This window comes from Arachis ipaensis, chromosome B4 (assembly GCF_059453495.1).
Source record: "Arachis ipaensis isolate K30076 ecotype BB chromosome B4, ASM5945349v1, whole genome shotgun sequence".
Lineage (NCBI taxonomy): Eukaryota > Viridiplantae > Streptophyta > Magnoliopsida > Fabales > Fabaceae > Arachis > Arachis ipaensis.
The window spans coordinates 36,253,234-36,274,147 of NC_142439.1; the positions used below are offsets into that span (position 1 = coordinate 36,253,234).

General features: G+C 38.3%; 3 non-coding genes across 3 annotated transcripts; all 3 read left to right on the plus strand.

Moving 5' to 3' along the window:
* Positions 1 to 3,791: 3,791 nt before the first annotated feature.
* On the plus strand, positions 3,792 to 3,899 carry LOC148567185 (small nucleolar RNA R71). Its single transcript, XR_015883104.1, has one exon. It is a non-coding gene; the product is annotated as a small nucleolar RNA R71 (small nucleolar RNA).
* Positions 3,900 to 11,393: 7,494 nt separating this feature from the next.
* Positions 11,394 to 11,501, plus strand: LOC148567186 (small nucleolar RNA R71). Its single transcript, XR_015881688.1, has one exon. It is a non-coding gene; the product is annotated as a small nucleolar RNA R71 (small nucleolar RNA).
* An 8,318-nt stretch (positions 11,502 to 19,819) lies between these two features.
* Positions 19,820 to 19,927, plus strand: LOC148567187 (small nucleolar RNA R71). Its single transcript, XR_015881890.1, has one exon. It is a non-coding gene; the product is annotated as a small nucleolar RNA R71 (small nucleolar RNA).
* The last annotated feature ends 987 nt before the right edge of the window (positions 19,928 to 20,914 follow it).

A 20,914-nucleotide genomic window follows, 5' to 3' on the forward strand; every position in this document is an offset into this window, starting at 1 on the left:
GGGGTGGCGTCTTCCTCTTCTTGAAGAACCAATGGTGCTTTTGAGCTCCTCTATGTCTCTTCCTTGTCTTTCTTGCTCCTCCCTCATAGATCTTTGATCTTCTCTAATCTCATGGAGGATGATGGAGTGCTCTTGGTGCTCTACCCTTAGTTGTCCCATGTTGGAACTTAATTTACCTAGGGAAGTGTTGATTTGTTCCCAATAGTTTTGTGGAGGAAAGTGCATCCCTTGAGGCATCTCAGGGATTTCATGGTGAGAAATTTCCTCATGCTCATGTTGAGGTCCATGCTCTCTTGTTTGCTCCATCCTTTTCTTAGTGATGGGCTTATCCTCTTCAATGAGGATGTCTCCCTCTATGTCAATTCCAGCCGAACTGCAGAGGTGGCAAATAAGGTGAGGAAAGGCTAACCTTGCCAAATTAGAGAACTTGTCAGCCACCTTATAGAGTTCTTGAGGTATAATCTCATGAACTTCCACTTCCTCTCTAATCATGATACTATGGATCATGATGGCCCGGTCTATAGTAACTTCAGACCGGTTGCTAGTAGGAATGATTGAGCGTTGAATGAACTCCAACCATCCTCTAGCCACTGGTTTGAGGTCAAGCCTTTTTAGTTGAACCGGCTTGCCCCTTGAGTCAATTTTCCATTGAGCTCCTTCCACACATATGTCCATGAGGACTTGGTCCAACCTTTGATCAAAGTTGACTCTTCTAGTGTAGGGGCGTGCGTTCTCTTCCATCATTGGCAAGTTGAACGCCAGCCTCACATTTTTCGGACTGAAATCTAAGTATTTTCCCCGAACCATGGTAAGCCAATGCTTTGGATTCGGGTTCACACTTTGATCATGGTTCCTAGTGATCCATGCATTTGCATAGAACTCTTGAACTATTAGGATCCCGACTTGTTGAATGGAGTTGGTGAGAACTTCCCAACCTCTTCTTTGGATCTCAAGTCGGATCTCCGGATACTCATTCTTCTTGAGCTTTAAAGGAACCTCGGGGATCACTTTCTTCTTGGCCACAACTTCATAGAAGTGGTCTTGATGGACCTTAGAGATGAATCTCTCCATCTCCCATGACTCAGAGGTGGAAGCAATTGCCTTTCCTTTCCTCTTTCTAGAGGTTTCTCTGGCCTTAGGTGTCATAGATGGTTATGGAAAAACAAAAAGCAATGCTTTTACTACACCAAACTTAAAATGTTTGCTTGTCCCCGAGCAAAAGAAGAAAGAAAGAAGTAGAAGAAGAAGAGAATAGAGGGGATGGAGGGAGAAGTGGTTTTGGCCAAGGGTTGAAGAGAGGGTTTTGTTGTGTGAAAATGAAGAGGGAATGAGTGGTTTATATGGGAGTGGGGAGGGGTTTAGGGTTCGGCCATTTAGGGTTGGGTTTGGGAGGGAAATTATTTTGAATTTAAAGGTAGGTGGGATTTTTGGGGAAGAGAGGATGGATGTGAGTGGTGAAGAGGTGATGGGAAAGAGTGATTGAGTTGATTGGTGAGGGGTATTTGGGGAAGAGAGTTATGAAAAGGTGTGAAGAGGAGAGAAGAAGTAGGTGAAGATCCTGTGGGGTCCACAGATCCAGTGGGGCCAAGGAATTTAATCATCCTTGCTCCAATTAGGCGTGTAAACGCCCTCTGTAGGCAATCCTGGCATTTAACGCCAGATTGCAGCATGTTTCTGGCGTTAAACGCCACTTTCATGCTTGTTTTGGGCGTTCAACGCCAGTCTGCAGCATGTTTCTGGCGTTGAACGCCAGTTTTCCTCTGGGGTGCATTCCTGGCGTTTAAACGCCAGAATGCTGCTTGTTTCTGGCGTTTAACGCCAGTTTCATGCTCTGTTCTGGCGTTAAACGCCATCCAGATGCTCCTTACTGGCGTTTAAACGCCAGTAAGCCCTTCCTCCAGGGTGTTCTATTTTCAATGCTGTTTTTCATTCTGTTTTTGAATTTTTCAGTAGTTTTTGTGACTCCACATGATCATCAACCTAATAAAACATGAAATAAAAAGAGAAAATAAAATAAAATATATTAAATAACATTGGGTTGCCTCCCAACAAGCGCTTCTTTAATGTCAATAGCTTGACAGTGGGCTCTCACTGAGCCACACAGGTGATCAGGTCAATTTTATAGATTCCCAACACCAAACTTAGAGTTTGGATGTGGGGATTCAATACCAAACTTAGAGTTTGGCTGAGGCCTCCCAACACCAAACTTAGAGTTTGATTGTGGGGGCCTTGTTTGACTCTGTAGTGAGAGAAGCTTTTCATGCTTCCTCTCCATGGTTACAGAAGGAGAACCTTGACTTTTTAAACACAAGGTAGTCCTCATTCAGTTGAAGGACCAACTCTCCTCTGTCCACATCAATCACAGCTTTTGCTGTGGCTAGGAAGGGTCTTCCAAGGATGATGGATTCATCCTCTTCCTTCCAAGTGTCTAGGATTATGAAATCAGCAGGGATGTAAAGGTCTTCAACCTTTACTAACATGTCCTCTACTAGTCCATAAGCCTGTTTTCTTGAGTTGTCTGCCATCTCTAGTGAGATTCTGGCAGCTTGCACCTCAAAGATTCCTAATTTCTCCATTACAGAGAGGGGCATGAGGTTTATCCCTGACCCAAGGTCACATAGAGCCTTCTCAAAGGTTATGGTGCCTATGGTACAAGGTATTAAGAACTTTCCAGGATTCTGTTTCTTCTGAGGTAATTTCAGTTGATCCAGATCACTTAGTTCATTGATGAGCAAGGGAGGTTCATCTTCCCAAGTCTCATTATCAAATAATTTGGCATTCAACTTCATGATTGCACCAAGGTACTTGGCAAATTGCTCTTCAGTAACATCCTCATTCTCTTCAGAAGAAGAATATTCATCAGAGCTCATGAATGGCATAAGGAGGTTTAATGGAATCTCTATGGTCTCCAGATGAGTCTCAGAGTCCTTTGGTTCCTCAGAGGGAAACTCCTTATTGATCACTGGACGTCTCAGGAGGTCTTCCTCACTGGGATTCATGTCCTCCTCCACTTTTGTGGTTTCGGCCATGATGGTCATTTCAATGGCCTTGCACTCTCCTTTTGGATTTTCGTCTGTATTGCTTGGGAGAGTACTAGGAGGGGTTTCAGTGATCCTTTTACTCAGCTGGTCCACTTGTGCTTCCAAATTTTTAATGGAGGACCTTGTTTCATTCATGAAATTTAGAGTGGCCTTAGATAGATCAGAGACTATATTTGCTAAGCCAGATAGATCCTGCTCAGGACTCTCTGTCTTTTGCTGAGTGGATGATGGGAAAGGCTTGCCATTGCTAAACCTGTTTCTTCCACCATTGTTAAAGCCTTGTTGAGGCTTTTGTTGATCCTTCCATGAGAGATTTGGGTGATTTCTCCATGAGAGATTATAGGTGTTTCCATAGGATTCACCCATGTAATTCACCTCTGCTATTGCAGGGTTCTCAGGATCATAAGCTTCTTCCTCAGAAGATGCTTCTTGAGTACTGTTGGATGTAGCTTGCATTCTATTCAGACTCTGAAAAATCATATTGACTTGCTGAGTCAATATTTTATTCTGAGCCAATATGGCATTCAGAGTATCAATTTCAAGAACTCCCTTCTTCTGAGGCGTCCCATTACTCACAGGATTTCTCTCAGAAGTGTACATGAACTGGTTATTAGCAACCATGTCAATGAGTTCTTGAGCTTCTGCAAGCATTTTTTTTAGGTGAATGGATCCACCTGCAGAAGTATCCAATGACATCTTAGCTAATTCAGACAGACCATCATAGAATATATCCAGGATGGTCCATTCTGAAAGCATATCAGAAGGACACTTTTTGGTCAGTTGCTTATATCTCTCCCAAGCTTCATAGAGGGATTCACCTTCTTTCTGTCTGAAGGTTTGAACATCCACTCTAAGCTTACTAAGCTTTTGAGGAGGAAAGAACTTGGCTAAGAAAGCCGTGACCAGCTTATCCCAAGAGTTCAGGCTATCTTTGGGTTGAGAGTCCAACCACACTCTAGCTTTGTCTCTTACAGCAAATGGGAAAAGCATAAGCCTGTAGACCTCGGGATCAACCCCATTGGTCTTAACAGTATCACAGATCTGCAAGAATTCAGTTAAGAACTGAAAAGGATCTTCAGATGAAAGTCCATGAAACTTGCAGTTCTGCTGCATCAGAGAAACTAATTGAGGTTTCAGCTCAAAGTTGTTTGCTCCAATGGCAGGGATGGAGATACTTCTTCCGTGTAAATTGGAATTAGGTGCAGTAAAGTCACCAAGCATCCTCCTTGCATTATTATTGTTTTCGGCTGCCATCTCCTCTTCCTGTTCGAAAATTCCTGTAAGGTTGTCTCTGGATTGTTGTATTTTAGCTTCTCTTAGTTTCCTTTTCAGAGTCCTTTCAGGTTCAGGATCTGCTTCAACAAGAATGTTCTTGTCCTTGCTCCTGCTCATATGAAAAAGAAGAAAACAGAAAATAATAGGGATCCTCTTTGCCTCAGTAGAGAGAGGTTCCTTTGTGTGAGTAGAAGAAGAAAAGAATGTAATGTAAAGAAGATAAGAGGAAAAACTTGAACACAGAGAGGGAGGTGGTGTTCGAGTTTTTTTTTTGGGTGAAAGAGAAGTGTTAGTAGATGAATAAATAAATAGAAGGAGATGAGAGGTGAGAGAATTCGAAAAATAAAAATTAAAATTTAAAGTTAAATTTCGAAAATAGAAATAAAAAATTTTTTAAAATTAAACTTAGAATTCGAAAATTAAAAATTGAAATTAAATTAAAAATAAAAATAATTAGTTAATTAAAAAGAAATTTTGAAAAAGGAGAGAGGGAATTTTCGAAAATAAGAGAGAGGATTAGTTAGGTAGTTTTGAAAAAGATATGATTGAAACAAAAAGATAAGATTGATTGAAAAAGTTTTGAAATTTGTTTTTGAAAAAGATATGATTGAAATTTAAAAAGATATGATTGAAACAAAAAGATAAGATTTGAAAATCAATTTTAAAAAGATAAGAAGTTAGAAAAGATTTTGAAATTGAATTTGAAAAAGATATGATTGAAATTTTAATTTGAAAAAGATTTGAAAAGAAAATTAAAAAGATTTGATTTTGAAAACTAAAGTTGATTACTTGACTAACAAGAAACTAAAAAGATATGATTCTAGAGTTTAAAGATTGAATCTTTCTTAATAAGCAAGTAACAACTTTGAAAAATTTTGAATCAAAACATTAAATGCTAATAAAATGTTCGAAAATTAAGAAATAAAATAAGAAAAAGATTTTGAAAATCAAATTTAAAAAGTTTTCGAAAATATGAAGGAAAAATAAAAAAGATTTGATTTTTGAAAAAGATTTTGAAAAGATAAGATTTTTAAATTGAAAATTTGATTTGATTCATAAGAAACAATTAAATTTAAAAACTTTTTGACTAAATCAAATCATATTTTCGAAAATTTTGAGTAAAATAAGGAAAAGATATTTTTTGATTTTTGAATTTTTAATGAAGAAAGAGAAAAACATGAAAAAGACTCATAACATAAAAATTATGAATCAAAACACACAATGCATGCAAGAACACTATGAATGTCAAGATGAACACCAAGAACACTTTGAAGATCAAGATGAACATCAAGGCTTATTTTTGAAAATTTTTAATGAAAGAAAAACATGCAAGACACCAAACTTAGAAATTTTCAAACTTTAGAAACTAACAAATTAAAAATGCATATGAAAAACAACAAAAGACACAAAACAAGAAAATATGAAGATCAAACAAGAAGACTTACCAAGAACAACTTGAAGATCATGAAGAACACTATGAATGCATGAATTTTCGAAAAATGCATAAATTTTTAGAAAAAAATGCAATTGACACCAAACTTAAAAATTGACTCTAGACTCAAACAAGAAACATCAAAAATATTTTTGATTTTATGATTTTATTAATTTTTTTGGATTTTTGTATATTTTTATTTTTTTGAAAACATATAGGGAAAAGGAAGCAATGAATTCAAAGTCCTCAATCAAGATTCCAGGAATCATACCAGGTTAGTCTAAAGCTTGATGGCTAGCCAAACTTCAGCATACCATTTTGAAACTTTAGAATTCATTCTTAGAAAATTTAAAATAATTTTCGAAAACAAAGGGAAAAATTTTTTTTTGAAAGATTTTTGAAGAATTTTTTTGAAAATAAAACAAAAAGAAAATTACCTAATCTGAGCAACAAGATGAACCGTCAGTTGTCCAAACTCGAACAATCCTCGGCAACGGCACCAAAAACTTGGTGTGCGAAATCGTGATCATTCCATTCCTTGGTAACGGCGCTAAAAACTCAATACGCACGTTCATGATCCTATATCTGTTTCACAACTTCGTACAACTAACCAACAAGTACACTGGGTTGTCCAAGTAATAAACCTTACGTGAGTAAGGGTCGATCCCACGGAGATTGTCGGCTTGAAGCAAGCTATGGTCACCTTGTAAATCTCAGTCAGGTGGATTAAATTGTATTAAGAAATTATAGTGGATAAAAATAAATAAAATGTAACATAGGAAAGTGGTACTTATGTAATTCATTGGTGAGAATTTCAGATAAGTGTATAGAGATACTTTCGTTCCTCTGATCTCTGCTTTCCTGCTGTCTTCATCCAATCAATCCTACTCCTTTCCATGGCAAGCTTTATGTAGGGAATCACCGTTGTCAATGGCTACATCTCATCCTCTCAGTGAAAATGGTCCAAGATGCTTTGTCACAGCATGACTATTCATCTGTCGGTTCTTGATCATACTGGAATAGGATCCATTGATCCTTTTGCGTCTGTCACTACGCCCAACACTCGCGAGTTTGAAGCTCGTCACAGCCATCCCTTCCCAGATCCTACTCAGAATACCATAGACAAGGTTTAGACTTTCCGGATCTCAGGAATGGCCATCCATGGGTTCTAACTTATACCACGAAGACACTAATAACTCCGACTCGGTCCCCTGTATTAGATATCCAAGAGATATCCATTCAGTCTAAGGTAGAACGGAAGTGGTTGTCAGGCACGTGTTCATAAGTTGAGAATGATGATGACTGTCACGATCATCACATCCATCATATTGAAGTGCGAATGAATATCTTAGAAGTGGAATAAGTTGAATTGAATAGAAAAACAGTAGTACTTTGCATTAATCCTTGAGGAACAGCAGAGCTCCACACCTTAATCTATGGTGTGTAGAAACTCTACCGTTGAAAATACATAAGTGATAAGGTCCAGGCATGGCCGAATGGCCAGCCGCCATGATCTAAGAACTAAACGTCCCAAGATGTCTAATACAATAGTAAAAAGTCCTATTTATACTAAACTAGTTACTAGGGTTTACAGAATTGAGTAAATGATGTAGAAATCCACTTCCGGGGCCCACTTGGTGTGTGCTTGGGCTGAGCATTGAGCTTTACATGTGTAGAGGCTTCTCTTGGAGTTGAACGCCAGTTTGTAGCCTATTTCTGGCGTTGAACTCCACTTTGCAACCTGTTTCTGGCATTTGACTCTAGAATGCAGCATGAAACTGGCGTTAAACGCCAGTTTACGTCATCAATCCTTATTCAAATTATAGACTATTATATATTTCTGGAAAGCTCTGGATGTCTACTTTTTAACGCAATTAGAAGCGTGCCATTTGGAGTTTTGTAGCTCCAGAAAATCCACTTTGAGTGCAGGGAGGTCAGAATCCAACAGCATCTGCAGTCCTTCTTCAACCTCTGAATCTGATTTTTGCTCAGGTCCCTCAATTTCAGCCAGAAAATACCTGAAATCTCAGAAAAACACACAAACTCATAGTAAAGTCCAGAAATGTGAATTTTAATTAAAAACTAATAAAAATATAATGAAAACTAATTAAATCATACTAAAAACATACTAAAAACAATGCCCAAAAGCGTATAAATTATCCGCTCATCAGTTTTAAGAGCTTTTGGCTTTTTCTGCTTGCTTTTTCTTTTTCTTTTTTTCTCTTGTCTCTTTTTTTTCGCATTTTTTTCTGCAAGCTTTGTTCTTCACTGCTTTTTCTTGCTTCAAGAATCATTTTTATGATTTTTCAGATTATCAAATAACATTTCTCCTTTTTCATCATTCTTTCAAGAGCCAACATATTTAACATTCATAAACAACAATATCAAAAGACTTATGCACTGTTCAGGCATTCATTCAGAAAAACAAAATGTATTGCCACCACATCAAAATAATTAAACTAATTTCAAGGATGAATTCGAAATTCATGTACTTCTTGTTCTTTTGTAATTAAAACATTTTTCATTTAAGAAAGGTGATGGATTCATAGGACATTCATAGCTTTAAGACATAGACATTTAAACACTAATGATCATATAGTAAAGACACAAACATAAATAAAACATAAAGTATAGTAAACAAAAAACAAGAAAATAAGAACAAGGAGATTAAGGAACGGGTCCACCTTAGTGAGGGTGGCGTCTTCCTCTTCTTGAAGAACCAATGGTGCTCTTGAGCTCCTTTATGTCTCTTCCTTGTCTTTGTTGCTCCTCCTTCATAGCTCTTTGATCTTCTCTAATCTCATGGAGGATGATGGAGTGCTCTTGGTGCTCCATCCTTAGTTGTCCCATGTTGGAACTTAATTCCCCTAGGGAGGTGTTAATTTACTCCCAATAGTTCTGTGGAGGAAAGTGCATCCCCTGAGGTATCTCAGGGATTTCATGGTGAAGAATTTCCTCATTCTCTTGTTGAGGTCCATGATCTCTTGTTTGCTCCATCCTTTTCTTAGTGATGAGCTTTTGAGATGAATCTCTCCATCTCTCATGACTCAGAGGTGGAAGCAATTGCCTTCCCTTTCCTCTTTCTTGAGGTTTCTCTGGCCTTAGGTGCCATTAATGGTTATGGAAAAACAAAAAGCAATGCTTTTACCACACCAAACTTAAAATGTTTGCTCGTCCTCGAGCAAAAGAAGAAAGAAAGAAGGAGAAGAAGAAAAAAACTGGAGGAAAGGGAGAGAGGTGTGTATTCGGCCAAGGGAAGAAGAAAGGGTTGTGTTGTGTGAAAATGAAGAAGGAATGATGGGTTTATATAGGAGTTGGGGGAGGTTTAGGGTTCGGCCATTAGGGTTAGGTTTGGGAGGGAAAAGAATTTTGAATTTTGGAGGTAGGTGGGGTTTATGGGAAAGAGTAGAGGGATGTGAGTGGTTAAGAGGTGATGGGAAAGAGTGATTGAGATGATTGGTGAACGGTATTTGGGGAAGAAGGTTATGAAAAGGTGTGAAGAGGAGAGAAGAAGGGGTAGGTGGGGATCCTGTGGGGTCCACAGATCCTGTGGAGTCAAGGACTTAACATCCCTGCTCCAATTAGGCGTGTAAAACGCCCTTAGCATGCATGTCTGGAGTTAAACGCCAGCTTGCTGCTTGTTTTTGGTGTTAAACGCCCAAATGTAGCCTGTTTCTGGCGTTTAACGCCAGGTTGATGCTTGTTTCTAGCGTTAAACGCTAGCTTGGTGCTTGTTTCTGGCGTTTAAATGCCAGAATGCTCTTCCTCCAGGGTGTGCTGTTTTTCATTCTGTTTTTGATTTTTCAGTAGTTTTTGTGACTCCACATGATCGTCAACCTAAAAAAAATAAAATAACAATAGAAAATAAATAGATATAATTAAATAACATTGGGTTGCCTCCCAACAAGCGCTTCTTTAAAGTCAATAGCTTGACAGTGAGCTCTCATGGAGCCTCACAGATGTTCAGAGCATTGTTGGGACCTCCCAACACCAAAATTAGAGTTTGAATGTGGGGGTTCAACACCAAACTTAGAGTTTGGTTGTGGCCTCCCAACACTAAACTTAGAGTTTGACTGTGGGGGCTTTGGTTGACTCTGCAGTGAGAGAAGCTTTTCATGCTCCCTCTCCATGGTTACAGAAGGAGATCCTTGAGTCTTAAATACAAGGTAGTCCTCATTCAGTTGAAGGACCAACTCTCCTCTGTCCACATCAATCACAGCTTTTGCTGTGGCTAGGAAGGGTCTTCCAAGGATGATGGATTCATCCTCATCCTTCCCAGTGTCTAGGATTATGAAATCAGCAGGGATGTAAAGGCCTTCAACCTTTACTAACACGTCCTCTACTAATCCATAAGCCTGTTTTATTGATTTGTCTGCCATCTCTAGTGAGATTCTTGCAGCTTGTACCTCATAGATTCCCAGTTTCTCCATTACAGAGAGTGGCATTAAGTTTATGCCTGACCCCAGGTCACACAGAGCCTTCTCAAAGGTCATGGTGCCTATGTTACAGGGAATTAGAAATTTACCAGGATCTTGTTTCTTTTGAGGTAGAGTTTGCTGAACTAAGGTATTTAGTTCCTTGATGAGCAATGGAGGTTCATCCTCCCAGGTCTCATTACCAAATAATTTGGCATTCAGCTTCATGATTGCTCCTAAATATTGAGCAACTTGCTCTTCAGCAATGTCTTCATCCTCTTCAGAAGATGAATAGTCATCAGAGCTCATGAATGGTAAAAGGAGGTTCAATGGAATCTCTATGGTCTCTAGTTGAGCCTCAGATTCCTTTGGTTCCTCAAAGGGAAACTCCTTATTGGTCAGTGAACGTCTCAGGAGGTCTTCGTCACTAGGATTCACGTCCTCCTCCTCCTCTCTGGGTTCGGCCACACCAAAGAAGGTTATAGCCTTGCACTCTCTTTTTGGATTCTCTTCTGTATTGCTTGGGAGAGTACTAGGAGGAGTTTCAGTGACCCTTTTACTCAGCTGGCCCACTTGTGCCTCCAAATTTTTAATGGAGGACCTTGTTTCATTCATGAAACTTAGAGTGGCCTTAGATAGATCAGAGACTATATTTGCTAAGCTAGATGGATTCTGCTCAGAGTTCTCTGTCTGTTGCTGAGAGGATGATGGAAAAGGCTTGCTATTGCTAAACCTATTTCTTCCACCATTATTAAAGCCTTGTTGAGGATTTTGTTGATCCTTCCATGAGAAATTTGGATGATTTCTCCATGAGGGATTATAGGTGTTTCCATAGGGTTCACCCATGTAATTCACCTCTGCTATTGCAGGGTTCTCAGGATCATAAACTTCTTCTTCAGAAGATGCCTCTTGAGTACTATTGGATGCGGCTTGCAATCCATTCAGACTCTGAGAAATCATATTGACTTGCTGAGTCAATATTTTGTTCTGAGTCAATATGACATTCAGAGTATCAATTTCAAGAACTCCCTTCCTCTGAGGCGTCCCATTACTCATAGGATTCCTTTCAGAAGTGTACATGAACTGGTTATTTGCAACCATGTCAATGAGTTCTTAAGCTTCTGCAGGCGTTTTCTTTAGGTGAATGGATCCACCTGCAGAATGGTCCAATGACATCTTTGATAATTCAGACAGACCATCATAGAATATATCCAGGATGGTCCATTCTGAAAGCATGTCAGAAGGACACTTTTTGGTCAGTTGCTTATATCTCTCCCAAGCTTCATAGAGGGATTCACCTTCTTTCTGTTTGAAGGTTTGAACATCCACTCTAAGCTTGCTAAGCTTTTAAGGAGGAAAGAACTTGGCTAAGAAAGCCGTGACCAACTTATCCCAAGAGTTCAGGCTATCTTTAGGTTGAGAGTCCAACCATATTCTAGCTCTGTCTCTTACAGCAAACGGGAAAAGCATAAGCCTGTAGACCTCGGGATCAACCCCATTGGTCTTAACAGTATCACAGATTTGCAAGAATTCAGTTAAGAACTGAAAAGGATCTTCTGATGGAAGTCCATGAAACTTGCGGTTCTGTTGCATCAGAGAAACTAATTGAGGCTTTAGCTCAAAATTGTTCGCTCCAATGGCAGAGATTGAGATGCTTCTTCCATGTAAATTGGAATTTGGTGCAGTAAAGTCACCAAGCATCTTCCTTGCATTGTTATTATTTTCGGCCATGTCTCCTTCTTTTTTGAAAATTTCTGTAAGATTTTCTCCAGAGAGTTGTGCTTTAGCTTCCGTTAGCTTCCTCTTCAGAGTCCTTTCAGGTTTCGGATCAGCTTCAACAAGAATATTCTTATCCTTATTCCTGCTCATATGAAAAAGAAGAGAACACAAAAGAAAATATGGAATCCTCTATGTCACAGTATAGAGATTCCTTTATGTGAGTAGAAGAAGAAAAGAATAGAAGAAGAGAAGTTCAAACACAAAGAGGGAGAGGGTTCGAAATTTTTGAGTAGAAGAGAAGTGTTAGTAGATAAATAAATAATTAGAAGGAGATGAGAGAGGGAAGAATTCAAAAATTAAATAAAATAAAATAAAAATATTTTTGTTTTTAATTTAAAATTAAAGTTAAAATTCGAAAATTTTAAGAAGAAAAATGAAATGAAATTAAATTAAAATTTAAAACAATTAGTTAATTAAAAAGGAATTTTGAAAAAGAGGTTAGTGATTTTCGAAAATTAGAGAGAGGAAAGTAGTTAGGTGGTTTTGAAAAAGATAAGAATTTTAAAAATCAAAGAAAAAGTTAAGTGGTTAATTGAAAGAGATTTTGAAAATCAATTTTGAAAAGATAAGGAGGTAGAAAAGATTTTGAAATTGATTTTTGAAAAAGATATGATTGAAATTTATTTTGAAAAAGATTTGAAAAAGAAATTTAAAAAGATTTAATTTTGAAAATTAAAGTTGATTACTTGACTAACAAGAAACAAAAAGATATGATTTTAAAATTTAAAGATTGAACATTTCTTACTAGGCAAGTAACAAACTTAAAATTTTTGAATCAATCACATTAATTATTAGCATTAATTTTGAAAATATGAAATAGAAATAAGAAAAAGATTTTGAAAATAAATTTTGAAGATTTCGAAATTATGAAAGAAAAATGAAAAAGATTTGATTTTTGAAAAAGATTTGAAAAAGATAGAATTTTTAAATTGAAAATTTGACTTGACTCATAAGAAACAACTAAATTTTAAAAAGTTTTGAAAAAGTCAACTCAAATTTTTGAAAATTTATGAGTGAATAAGGGAAAGATATTTTTTTTTATTTTTGAATTTTTAATGAAGAAAGAGAAAAACAACCAAAAGACTCAAAACATGAAAATTATGAATCAAAACACATGATACATGCAAGAACACCTTGAATGTCAAGATGAACACCAAGAACATTTTGAATATCAAGATGAACACCAAGAACATATTTTTAAAAATTTTTAAGAAAAGAAAAACATGCAAGACACCAAACTTAAAAAATTTTTATTTTCTAGACACTAATAATTTGAAAATGCATATGAAAAACAAGAAAAGACACCAAACAAGAAAAATTAAAGATCAAACATAGAAAATCATCAAGAACAACTTGAAGATCATGAAGAACACATGCATGGATTTTCGAAAATTTTAAGAAAAATTAAAAAGATGCAATTGACACCAAACTTAAAAATTGACACAAGATTCAAACAAGAAACATCAAATTTTTGGTTTTTATGATTTTATTAAATTTTTTTGGTATTTTTCTAAAATTATTTTAGGAAAAACGAAAAAGAATTTTTTTTTTGTATTTCTCGAAAATAAGAAATAAAAAGCTTAAAATTAAAATAAAATTACCTAATCTGAGCAACAAGATGAACCGTCAGTTGTCCAAACTCGAACAATCCCCTGCAACGGCGCCAAAAACTTGGTGCACGAAATTGTGATCATCAATGGCGCCAACAACTTGGTATGCACAATTGTAATCTCAACTCTTTATCACAACTTCGCACAACTAACCAGCAAGTGCACTGGGTCGTCCAAGTAATAAACCTTACGTGAGTAAGGGTCGATCCCACGGAGATTGTCGGCCTGAAGCAAGCTATGGTCACCTTGTAAATCTCAGTCAGGCAGATTCAAATGGTTATGGTGAATTGATAATAAAAACATAAATAAAATATAAACTAGGATAGAGATACTGGTGCACAAAATTGTGATCATCAATGGCGCCAACAACTTGATACGCACAATTGTAATCTCAACTCTTTATCACAACTCCGCACAACTGACCAGCAAGTGCACTGGGTCGTCCAAGTAATAAACCTTACATGAGTAAGGGTCGATCCCTCGGAGATTGTCGGCTTGAAGCAAGCTATGGTCATCTTGTAAATCTCAGTCAGGCAGATTCAAATGGTTATGGAGTTTAAGGTGATGAAAATAAACATAAAATAAAGATAGAGATACTTATGTAATTCATTGGTGGATTTCAGATAAGCGTATGAAGATGCTTTGTTCCCCTTGAACCTCTGCTTTCCTATTGCCTTCTTCCAATCATTCATACTCCTTTCCATGGCAAGCTTTATGTTGGGCATCACCGTTGTCAATGGCTACATCCCGTCCTCTCAGTGAAAATGGTCCTGATGCTCTGTCACAACATCGGCTAATCAGCTGTCGGTTCTCGATCATGTCGGAATAGGATCCATTGATCCTTTTGCGTCTGTCACACGCCCCACAATCGCGAGTTTGAAGCTCGTCACAGTCATCCCTTCCCAGATCCTACTCGGAATACCACAGACAAGGTTTAGACTTTCCGGATCTCAGGAATGGCCATCAATAATTCTAGCCTATACCATGAAGGTTCCAATCTTAGATTAGAAACCCAAGAGATACGCATTCAAGCCATTGCTAGTAGAACAGAGGTGGTTGTCAGGCACATGTTCCTAGGTGAGAATGATGATGAGTGTCACGGATCATCACATTCATCAAGTTGAAGAACGAATGAATATCTTAGAGAAGAAATAGACTTGAGTTGAATAGAAAAACAATAGTACTTTGTATTAATTCATGAAGAACAGCAGAGCTCCACACCTTAATCTATGGTGTGTAGAAACTCCACCGTTGAGAATACATAAGAACAAGGTCTAGGCATGGCCGTGAGGCCAGCCCCCAAACGTGTCTAAGATAGCATAAGACTTATCAAAGATTAAAATACAATAGTATGAGGTCCTATTTATAGAGAACTAGTAGCCTAGGGTTTATAGAAATCCGTAATTAATGAGAAAATCTTCTTCCGGGCCCACTTGGTGTGTGCTTGGACTGAGCATTAAAGCTTCCATGTGTAGAGACTTTTCTTGGAGTTAAACGCCAGCTTTTGTGCCAGTTTGGGCGTTTAACTCCAGCTTTTGTGCCAGTTTTGGAGTTAAACGCCATAATTCTTGAGCTGACTTGGAACGCCTGTTTGGGCCATCAAATCTCGGGCAAAGTATGGACTATTATATATTGCTGGAAAGCCCAGAATGTCTACTTTCCAACGCAATTAAGAGTGCACCAATTGGGCTTCTGTAGCTCTAGAAAATCCACTTTGAGTGCAGGGAGGTCAGAATCCAATAGCATCTGCAGTCCTTTTTCAGCCTCTGAATAAGATTTTTGCTCAGGTCCCTCAATTTCAGCCAGAAAATACCTGAAATCACAGAAATATACACAAACTCATAGTAAAATCTAGAAGAGTGATTTTTATTTAAAAACTAATAAAAACATAATAAAAACTAACTAAAATATACTAAAAACATACTAAAAATAATGCCAAAAAGCGTATAAATTATCCGCTCATCACAACACCAAACTTAAATTGTTGCTTGTCCCCAAGCAACTGAAAATCAAATAGGATAAAAAAGAAGAGAATATACAATGAATTCCAAAAACATCTATGAAGATCAGTATTAATTAGATGAGCGGGGCTTTTAACTTTTTGCTTCTGAACAGTTTTGGCATCTCACTTTATCCCCTGAAGTTCAGAATGATTGGCATCTATAGGAACTCAGAATCCAGATAGTGTTACTGACTCTCCTAGTTAAGTATGTTGATTCTTGAACACAGCTACTTTATGAGTCTTGCCCGTGGCCCTAAGCACTTTGTTTTCCAGTATTACCACCGGATACATAAATCCCACAGACACATAACTGGGTGAACCTTTTCAGATTGTGACTCAGCTTTGCTAAAGTCCCCAATTAGAGGTGTCCAGGGTTCTTAAGCACACTCTTCTTTTTGCTTTGGACCTCGACTTTAACAACTCAGTCTCAAGTTTTCACTTGACACCTTCACGCCACAAGCACATGGTTAGGGACAGCTTGATTTAGCCGCTTAGGCTAGGATTTTATTCCTGTGGGCCCTCCTATCCACTGATGCTCAAAGCCTTGGATCCTTTTTATCACCCTTGCCTTTTGGTTTAAAGGGGTATTGGCTTTTTCTACTTGCTTTTCCTCTTTTTTTTTTTCTGCAAGCTTTTCATTGCTTTTTCTTGCTTCAAGAATCAATTTTATGATTTTTCAGATCATCAGATAACATTTCTCCTTTTCCTTTCATTCTTTCAAGAGCCAACAATTTTAACATTCATAAACAATCAAATTCAAAAATATGCACTGTTCAAGTATTCATTCAGAAAGACAATAGTATTGCCACCACATCAAGATAATTAAATTATTTTAAAATTTGAAATTCATGCACTTCTTTTTCTTTTTCAATTGAAAACATTTTTCATTTAAGAAAGGTGATGGATTCATTTTCATAGCTTTAAGGCATAGACACTTAGACACTAATGATCATGTAATAAAGACACAAACATAGATAAACATAAAGCATAATTTTCGAAAAACAGAAAATAAAGAACAAGGAAATTAAAGAACGGGTCCACCTTAGTGATGGCGGCTTGTTCTTCCTCTTGGAGATCTTATGGAGTGCTTGAGCTCCTCAATGTCTCTTCCTTGCCTTTGTTTCTCTTCTCTCATGGTTCTTTGATCTTCTCTAGTTTCATGGAGGAGGATGGAATGCTCTTGGTGCTCCACCCTTAGTTGTCCTATGTTGGAACTCAATTCTCCTAGGGAGGTGTTGATTTGCTCCCAATAGTTTTGTGGAGGAAGATGCATCCCTTGAGGCATCTCAGGGATTTCATGATGAGGAATTTCCTTATGCTCTTGATGAGGTTCTCTTGTTTGCTCCATCCTTTTCTTAGTGATGGGTTTGTCCTCATCAATGAGAATGTCTCCCTCTATGTCATGGTTCACACTTTTGATCATGGTTCTTAGTGACCCATGCATTGGCATAGAACTCTTGAACCATTAAGATTCCGACTTGTTGAATGGGGTTGGTGAGAACTTCCCAACCTCTTCTTTGGATGTCATGTCGGATCTCCGGATATTCGCCCTTTTTGAGCTTAAAAGGGACCTCGGGGATCACTTTCTTCTTGGCCACAACTTTATAGAAGTGGTCTTGATGCACCCTTGAGAGGAATCTCTCCATCTCCCATGACTCGAAGGTGGAAGCTTTTGCCTTTCCTTTCCTCTTTCTAGAGGTTTCTCCGGCCTTTGGTGCCATAAATGGTTATGGAAAAACAAAAAGCTTTAGCTTTTACCACACCAAACTTAGAAGGTTTCTCGTTCTCGAGCAAAAGAAGAAAAAAGAGAGTAGAAGAAGAAGAAATAGAGGAGATGGAGTGGGCTTTGTGTTTCGGCCAAGGGGGAGAAGTGGTGTTTAGGTTGTGTGAAAATGAAGGAGTGAAGATGGGGTTATATAGGAGTGAGAGGGGTGTGTATGGTTCGGCCATTATGGGTGGGTTTGGGAGGGAAAGTGGTTTAAATTTGGATGGTGAGGTAGGTGGGGTTTTATGAAGGATGGATGTGAGTGGTGAAGAGAATGGTGGGATTTGATAGGTGAGGGATTTTTGGGGAAGAGGTATTGAGGTGATTGGTGAATGGGTGAAGAAGAAAGAGAGTGGTGGGGTAGGTGGAGATCCTGTGGGGTCCACAGATCCTGAGGTGTCAAGGATATCTCATCCCTGCACTAAGTGGCGTGCAAAACGCCCCTTTCTGCCAATCCTGGCGTTAAACGCCAGGCTGCTGCCCATTTTTGGCGTTAAACGCCAGCTTCTTGCCCATTCCTGGCAAAACGCCCAGAATGGTGCCAGACTGGGCGTTTAACGCCCATTCTGCTACCTTTACCGGCGTTTAAACGCCAGTAACTGTCTCCTCCAGGGTGTTCTGTTTTTCATTTTGTTTTTCACTTTGTTTTTGCTTTTTCAATTGTTTTTGTGACTTCACATGATCATCAACCTACAGAAAACAAAGGAAAATAGAAATTTAACATAGAATAGTAACGATTGGGTTGCCTCCCAACAAGCGCTTCTTTAATGTCAATAGCTTGACAGTGGGCTCTCATGGAGCCTCACAGATGTTCAGAGCAATGTTGGAACCTCCCAACACCAAACTTAGAGTTTGAATGTGGGGGTTCAACACCAAACTTAAAGTTTGGTTGTGGCCTCCCAACACTAAACTTAGAGTTTGACTGTGGGGGCTCTGTTTGACTCTGTATTGAGAGAAGCTCTTCATGCTTCTTCTCCATGGTTACAGAGGGATATCCTTGAGCTTTAAACACAAGGGAGTCTTCATTCACTTGAATGATCAATTCTCCTCTGTCAACATCAATCACAGCCATTGCTGTGGCTAGGAAGGGTCTGCCATGGATGATGGATTCATCCATACACTTCCCAGTCTCTAGGATTATGAAATCAGCAGGGATGTAATGGTCTTCAACCTTTACCAAGACATCCTCTATAAGTCCATAAGCCTGTTTCTTTGAATTGTCTGCCATCTCTAGTGAGATTCTTGCAGCTTGTACCTCAATAATCCCTAGCTTCTCCATTACAGAGAGAGGCATGAGGTTTATGCTTGACCCTAAGTCACACAGAGCCTTCTCAAAGGTCATGGTGCCTATGGTACAGGGGATTGAGAATTTTCCAGGGTCTTGTCTCTTCAGAGGTAATCTCTGCCTAGTCAAGTCATCCAGTTCTTTGATGAGCAATGAAGGTTCATCCTCCCAAGTCTCATTACCAAACAACTTGGCATTTAGCTTCATGATTACTCCAAGGTACTTAGCAACTTTCTCTTCAGTAACATCTTCATCCTCTTCAGAGGAAGAATACTCATCAGAGCTTATGAAAGGCAGAAGTAAATTCAATGGAATCTCTATGGTCTCAGAATGAGCCTCAGATTCCCATGGTTTCTCATTAGGGAATTCCATTGAGGTCAGTAGGCGTCCATTGAGGTCTTCCTCAGTGGGAATCACTGCCTCTTCCTCCTCTCCAAGTTTGGCCGTGTGGGTTGTGGTTATGGCCTTACACTCTCTTTTTGGATTCTCTTCTGTATTGCTAGGGAGAGTGCTAGGAGGAAGTTCAGTAATTTTCTTACTCAGCTGACCTAATTGTGCCTCCAAATTTCTAATGGAGGACCTTGTTTCAGTCATGAAACTTTGAGTGGTTTTGATTAGATCAGAGACAATGGTTGTTAAGTCAGAGGGGCTCTGCTTAGAATTCTCTGTCTGTTGCTGAGAAGATGATGGAAAAGGCTTGCCATTGCTAAACCTGTTTCTTCCACCATTGTTGTTGTTGAAACCTTGTTGAGGTCTCTGTTGATCCTTCCATGAGAGATTTGGATGATTTCTCCATGAAGGATTATAGGTATTTCCATAGGATTCTCCCATGTAATTCACCTCTTCCATTGTTGGGTTCTCAGGATCATAAGCTTCTTCTTCAGAGGAAGCTTCCTTAGTACTGCCTGTTGCTGCTTGCATTTCAGACAGACTCTGAGAAATCATATTGACTTGTTGGGTTAATATTTTATTCTGAGCCAATATGGCATTTAGAGTATCAATCTCAAGAACTCCTTTTTTTTGATTTGTCCCATTATTCACAGGATTCCTTTCAGAAGTGTACATGAATTGGTTATTTGCAACCATTTCAATGAGTTCTTGAGCTTCTGCAGGCGTCTTCTTCAGATGAAGAGATCCTCCAGCAGAGCTATCCAATGACATCTTGGATAGTTCAGACAGACCATCATAGAAAATACCTATGATGCTCCATTCTGAAAGCATTTCAGAAGGGCACCTTCTGATCAATTTCTTGTATCTCTCCCAAGCTTCATAGAGGGATTCTCCTTCCTTCTGTCTAAAGGTTTGGACTTTCACTCTAAGCTTGCTCAATTTTTGAGGTGGAAAGAACTTTGCCAAGAAGGCATTGACTAGCTTCTCCCAAGAGTTCAGGCTTTCTTTAGGTTGTGAATCCAACCATGTCCTAGCTCTGTCTCTTATAGCAAAAGGAAAAAGCATAAGTCTGTAGATTTCAGGGTCAACCCCATTGGTCTTGACAGTGTCACAGATTTGCAAGAACTCAGCTAAGAACTGATGAGGATCTTCCAATGGAAGTCCATGAAACTTGCAATTCTGTTGCATTAGAGAAACTAATTGAGGTTTAAGCTCAAAGTTGTTTGCTCCAATGGCAGGGATTGAGATGCTTCTCCCATAGAAGTCGGGAGTAGGTGCAGTAAAGTCACCAAGCACCTTCCTTGCATTATTGGCATTGTTGTTGTTTTCGGCTGCCATGGTTTCTTTTTCTTTGAAGAGTTCTGTTAGGCCCTCTAAAGAGAATTGTTCTTTAGCTTCTCTTAGCTTTCTCTTCAAGGTCCATTCAGGTTCAGGATCAGCTTGAACAAGTATGCCTTTATCTTTGTTCCTGCTCATATGAAAGAGAAGAGAACAAGAAAATAGGGAATCCTCTATGTCACAGTATAGAAATTCCTTGAGGTGTCAGAGGAAAAGAAGAACAGAAGGAGGAGGTGGAGAAGAGGGAATTCGAACTTATCAAGAGGGACAGAGTTCGAATTGCACCTTGATGAGGAGTCTTAGTCCTTTAAATAGAAGGATGTGAGAAGAGGGGAAGAATTTTCGAAAATAATTTAAAAAGATTTTGAAATAATTAAAAAGAAATTTTGAAAATTTGATTGATAATTTTCGAAAACTCAAATTGGGAAAGAAATTAAGTGATTTTTGAAAAGAGTTTGAAATCAGAATTTAAAAAGATATGATTGAAAATTAATTTTGAAAAAGATGTGATTGAAAAGATATGATTGAAAAGATATGATTGAAAATCAATTTAGAAAAAGAAAGTTTTTTTTTTTAAAAAAT